Consider the following 6,000-nt stretch of genomic DNA (forward strand, 5'->3'; position numbering starts at 1 on the left):
GGTCTCGAGACCTGAGACCAACGTTTCTTCCCCGACAGTTGATCGGCGGACGAGAATAAGACGGGCTCAATCGTCTGCAGGTGGGAGTGACGGTCTTTGGAAGACACGCCCGCAACCACCGAGGATAGTTCTGTGCGCCTAACAAGGCCTGCCGAACCCTTATGCCCTTCGACATTGCTTCTCCCCTGGGCATGGGAGCTTGCAAGAGGTCCCGGACTGGGAGGACGACAGGCTCGCACAGAAAAATCCTCACGCACCACACTGGCACTAACACTAGCACTAGGCACTGCACCGACACTAGCACTCGTCACAGCACTGGCACTAACTCCACCCACTGCACTCTTGACCTTCAGCTCTTTAACTTCGGCCATCAGAGACTTATGGTCACTTACCACTGACTCTACTTTATCGCCTAAAGCCTGAATAGCACGCAAAACAACTGACATATCAGGCGGAGGGCACACAGTAGGTTCGGGGGTAGCCACTACAGGGGTAGGAAAAGGTAGGGGATCATGAGGTGAGGAAAACAAAGAAGAGTGAGAAGAACTCCTCCTAACTCTACCTCTCTCTAACTTAGTTGAATATTTTAAAAGACGGACAAATTCCAATTCGGAAAGTCCGGCGCATTCCTCACATCGATTTTCTAACTGACAGGGCCTGTCCCTACAGTCAGAACAAGCGGTGTGAGGATCTACCGAGGCCTTCGGAATACGTCTATTGCAAGACCTACATCGTCTATGGGAGGGAGCTTGCGAAATGTCAGACATCTTGTAAACCAAAGAGTTAGCCAAAGGGGGTTCCAAAAACAAGCAAAAATCGTTAACGTTATATCAGAACTATATAAAAGCTATCTAGCTAATATAAGAAGGATTCCAGTAATGCGACAGCCGTTAATCTGAGAGAATACTTCACCAAATATCCGTGAATAAACTCGAAGACCATAAGCGTATCCCAGAACGTCTTGCCGGAAGCACGACAGAGGAATAATTGAGGAGGTGTCAACAAGAAGTACTTGAGTACCTGGCCACAGGTGGCGCTGGTAAGTACACCCCCTTCTAGTATTGTGATAGCTGGCGTATCCCTCCATAGAATTCTGTCGGGCAACGGAGTTGACAGCTACATGATTATCGGGTAAGTTTAATATTGAAAAATGCTCTCACTCAATTTGACCTTCATTTCAACAGCAAATAAACCGAAAACCCGTAAGACCATCTAAGAACGGGGATATATTTCAGAAATCCAAAGGTTTTTGCTCCACCGTGCGCTCGCTTCACCCGCGTAAAAGGAAAAACATCAAGCTCCTACGCACAAGGAAGTAGTACTTGCTGAGCAGCACATGCTAGATTATTCTTTTTTAAATAAGTTTTTATTTACAATGAAAATGTGTTATTTTCGAAGAAAAAGGTAATTGTTCTATAGCAAACATGTCTTTTACTAGTCAATTTGGTAAATGTGTAGGAGAGCTCCGCGGAAGATCTTGAAGAATTTAAACACCTACAATTCACTATTATATCATATAGAACGCTTATATAATAGTCAATATATGAGCAGCTTCTATTTAACGAAGATATTCATGTGTATAGTTATGTTTCACTTGGATTTTTTCTAAGTGTTTGTTTTTGTTTACTGTGTGATGTCTTGGCTAAAATGAGCTGTTTCACTGCCTTACTGCATATGGCAGACTAGTTCTCAATGCTATTCTAACCAATAACAGGTGTTTTCTTGACGTCACACTGTTTGAAAACCAATCATGGCGGTTTTTACAAATCTAGCTAATGATGACACTTATTACTTCACTTATCCCTGCTATTTTTCCACCAGTTACCACAGTTTACGTGAAGTTCCGCGGAGGAATATTTTTGCACGTCTCGGATCTCCCTTCAAACTGAAAAGCTCATTTTGCCGTGAAGTATGGAGCAATTAGCAGGACCTTCATCCCGTTCCGACTGTGTCACTTGTGACAATTGTTTTATTTCTTATGGGGATTTTTGTGTACATTATTCAGGGAAAGTTGATTTGCTAATTGCATTTGCTCAACGTCATGGTTTGATTTTGGCAGAGAAAAAGTGCCCTAATTGTGAAAATGTGTGCCGTATAGATTACAACAAATTAGCATTCCGGTGTGATCGTAGTGTGGTTACTCGTGGGAAAAGGAAGAGGAGGTGCAATTTTTTCGTGTCTTGTTTCAAAGGTACATGGTTTGGAAACGCAAAGTTAACTGTGGCCTTAAGGGGGGGTCGCAGGGGGGGCAGAGCCCCCCCCCCCCCCCGGTAGGCCTAGGTAGGGGTACAGGGCCCCATAGGCTAGGTTAGGTGGGTGTCTTAAGTTCGGTGGTGCCCTGAAAATTACTGTGGCCTTAAGGGGGGGTCGCAGGGGGGGGCAGAGCTCCCCCCCCCGGTAGGCCTAGGTAGGGGTACATGGCCCCCAGGGTAGGGTAGGTAGTTGTATTAGGTTCGGTAGTGCCCCGAAAAATCACTTTTCTCCTCCTCCCCCCACCCAAAAACCCCGCTCCCCACAGGGGTCCCCCATAATTGTAGTAGTAGGTTTATGCTTACATTTTCTGTGTAAGAGTTAGGTGGTTGTAGGAGGATTATCTCACAGTTTCAAGGTAACTGTAGCTCTAATTTACTGTTTTCTTTCGTTTTCTACTTTTAGAAACTTTTAAATCGAGCGCGGAGGTCTCCTACACAATTACCGTAATTTTTTTCCGTCTGTAACTATAAAACCAGTGAAAGCCTAAGCAAAAAAAAAACCGAACATGAAAGGTCCGTTATTATAAGGGCTACAACAAAAGATAATACTGGACTGGGATGGGATTCAATATATCAAACACGTCTTAGTTATTGTATAGCAATGAATTCTGATTACTAATACATGGATTATGGCAAAACAACAACCAATTATTATGAGTGACACCATCTAACTGTGGAAAGCTCATTATAATAATTACTTACATGTAAAGTGACAGTATAGCTTGTTTATATGTATTTTGAACTTCAACTTCCAAATTAGTTATACCAAAAAGGGGCTGATGGTTCCTGGTTCTTAACTGACCACTCCTGGTTCCTGTTTCCTAATTGCTCACTCGGCAAAATTACGTTTGAGGCCACTCTTTCGCATAATAGATTGAAGCAAAGATTTTAAGCTTATACTTATTACTTTAATTGGGTTTCTTTTACATCTATACAACATTTTAAAAGAAAACTTAATCTTTAATTTAACCGATTTTACTAATACAAGTGTACAGTGCAATTTCCTCAAGGTTCCTCGTTGCTCTCTCCAAAACAGAGTAGTTGTGGGCGTACTACTAGATGATTGGAGCAAAGCTTTAAGCTTATATTTATTACTGTAATTGGATTTTTTACGTATACCATATGCAAAATTTTAACAAAACTCTTATTCTTTAGTTTTGTTCCATTCTACCACTAAAAGTCTACAATTTCTTCCAGGTTCCTCGTTGCTCTCTCAAAAAAACACAGTAGTTGCGGGCATACTACTAAAAGCGTAAATTCAAATCGATCCTACCTGCATAAAATTCATTACCATTTAGTTACCTCCCACACAAAACACACAGCTTGTATACTTTTGCTTCAAACTTACAGCATATGTCTAGTACATCGGGCAACATCTTTAGTTGGTGTTTCTAGCTGCCACAATTCTATGCCATTGCTTCTAAATTTTCTTAAATCGTTACGGTTTACATATTCAACCTTGTTTTCAGAACTGCTTCATTAGTGTCAAGTTCTATCTAATCTCTTCTGTTCTTAATATGTACAAGCGTCTATTTTGTCATTTCTGTTTTCTTAATGCTTAATATGTGTCCAAATCCAGTCAAGAATTGTGTTGGGTTATAGCCTCTGTAACGACAGCCCTGTGGGATTTTTCTTTGTATATGTTTACCCTCTATCTAATATTGGTATCTTTAAAGTTCGATAACATCTCTTTCAAACTTTTTACAACGATTTGTAAATAATATTCCCACATTAAAAGATGTTTTCCTCATTGTCTATCTTACAGCAGTATCAGCCTTTTTATTATGTCTTCTTTTCGGGTGTCGTTTCCTTAGCAACATTCGCCCATTTCTTGTTACTTTTTAGTCTAATCAGAAATCTTTTAATTTTCTCTTCTTCTTTGCACGATTTTCATCATATATCTGCATTTCCTAGTTTTTTTTCTCACTTGTAGATATATAAAGCACCAACTAAAATGGCTGACAGGAAAAATGAGGTTGAACGTGCACTCAGAGATATACCAATTCTCAATACTAGCTTAACTTCAAATGGAAATGTTGCAAAGTTTGCTTATGACAAGATGAGAGAGAAAGCGGCTAACAAGATTCAAACTATGATTGCAAACACCTAGACGAGTGAAATTGTAAAATTGAAAGCTATAAGAATCACATGCATAATCAATGTATATAATGCTGAAGATGCTTTGATTCAAAGGAATTGTTACCTAGATCATGTTCAAGACATAGAAGAGGAGATAAGGTAGGTATTCCAGAAAAGTGCCGCAGGTGGGACTACCCAAACTTGTTGAAATGTGATCCTGAAGTTCCAAAGGCTATTCATGATAATGCTGATAAAGTTATGTTGCGATGAGGTACTTATATCATTCGTGATAGGTACCAGGTGATCACCTGCTACCACTGCGAAAAGTATGGACATTTTGAAAAATATTGCAAGTTCAAAACCGATGATAAAGTGTGCAGGAAATGTTCAAGAAATCACGACACCAAGGAATGTAACTCACAACAGATAAAAGGAATAAACTGCACTAAGTTGAACAACTCTGGTAATCATATAGTGAATTCACAAATCTTATGATTTGGCATTGAAGAAATAAGCAGAAAATACGGATTGGATACCAAGAGCGTCATAGATAGCACCTATGTAAATATTCAATATGTTATAAGACAATTCAATTCGATAATTGATAATAGAGAAATGTTTTGTTCAATAAGAAATTGAAGACTTTCTTGTTCTCTAAGTGTTTCGATAATGTGGATCTAACAATAAACACCAGTTGTGCCGTATGACATGCAAAATACCTAAGAATGTACACGATAAATTGATTTTGTAGGTCCTTTAGAGAGTACAGCTCCCCTGCGTGATAGGACCAGGAAAGCAATCCTAAAAGTAAAGCAAAGTAACCATCAAGTACACCATACGGGGACATCATAGCACAAACAGGATTATAGCCAATGTCTTGTACCGTATAGTAAGTAGAATAGAATCTAAGTAAATAATGCTCTTCTATGACATTATAAACTCTGACGGAAAGAGATTAATAAGAGATAATTGAAGATCAATTGCAGAACCCCTATGAAAACTGCTGACTCTTGATTGAAAATTTACTTATGAGAAATACATTCGGTCTGTTTATTCTTTAGTTGTACAAAAAATGGCTTATTAAGAGAATGATTTAAGATTTTCAGTGATCAATCTACTATATTGGATTGTTTCAATTATTATTATTATTATTATTATTATTATTATTATTATTATTATTATTATTATTATTATTATTATTATTATTATTATTATTATTATTATTATTATACGCTAAGCTACAACCCTAGTTGGAAAAGCAGGATGTCCAGGGGCCCCAACAGGGAAAATAGCCCAGTAAGGAAAGGGAACAAGCAAAAAATAAAATATTTTAAGAACAGTAACAACATTAGAATAAATATTTCCTACGTAAACTATAAAATCTTTAACAAAGCATGGGGAAGAGATAGAATAGTGTGCCTGAGTGTACCCTCAAGCAAAAGAACTCTAACCCAAGACACTGGAAGACTATATTACAAAGGCTATGGCACTACCCAAGACTAGAGAACAGTGGTTTGATTTTGTGTCCTTCTTCTAGAGAGCTGCTTACCATACCATGTTTTGAGTATTGTTCTTCAGCCATTTCATCTTAATTTGTTGGACAAAAACTTCGTCTATGAAATTTCTTATTCCTGATCTTGATGTTAATATCTTGCAACGTCGCTCAGTT

General features: G+C 38.7%; 1 long non-coding RNA gene across 1 annotated transcript in view; it reads right to left on the bottom strand.

The window, feature by feature from the left end:
- LOC137653161 (uncharacterized) overlaps positions 1-3,261 on the bottom strand; it is a 67,891-nt gene extending 64,630 nt beyond the window's left edge. The window contains exon 1 of the long non-coding RNA XR_011046414.1: positions 2,955-3,261. This is a non-coding gene — a long non-coding RNA (uncharacterized lncRNA). The remainder of the gene's footprint in view (positions 1-2,954) is intronic.
- Positions 3,262-6,000: the final 2,739 nt, after the last annotated feature.

The sequence above is a fragment of the Palaemon carinicauda genome, chromosome 14 (assembly GCF_036898095.1).
Source record: "Palaemon carinicauda isolate YSFRI2023 chromosome 14, ASM3689809v2, whole genome shotgun sequence".
NCBI lineage: Eukaryota > Metazoa > Arthropoda > Malacostraca > Decapoda > Palaemonidae > Palaemon > Palaemon carinicauda.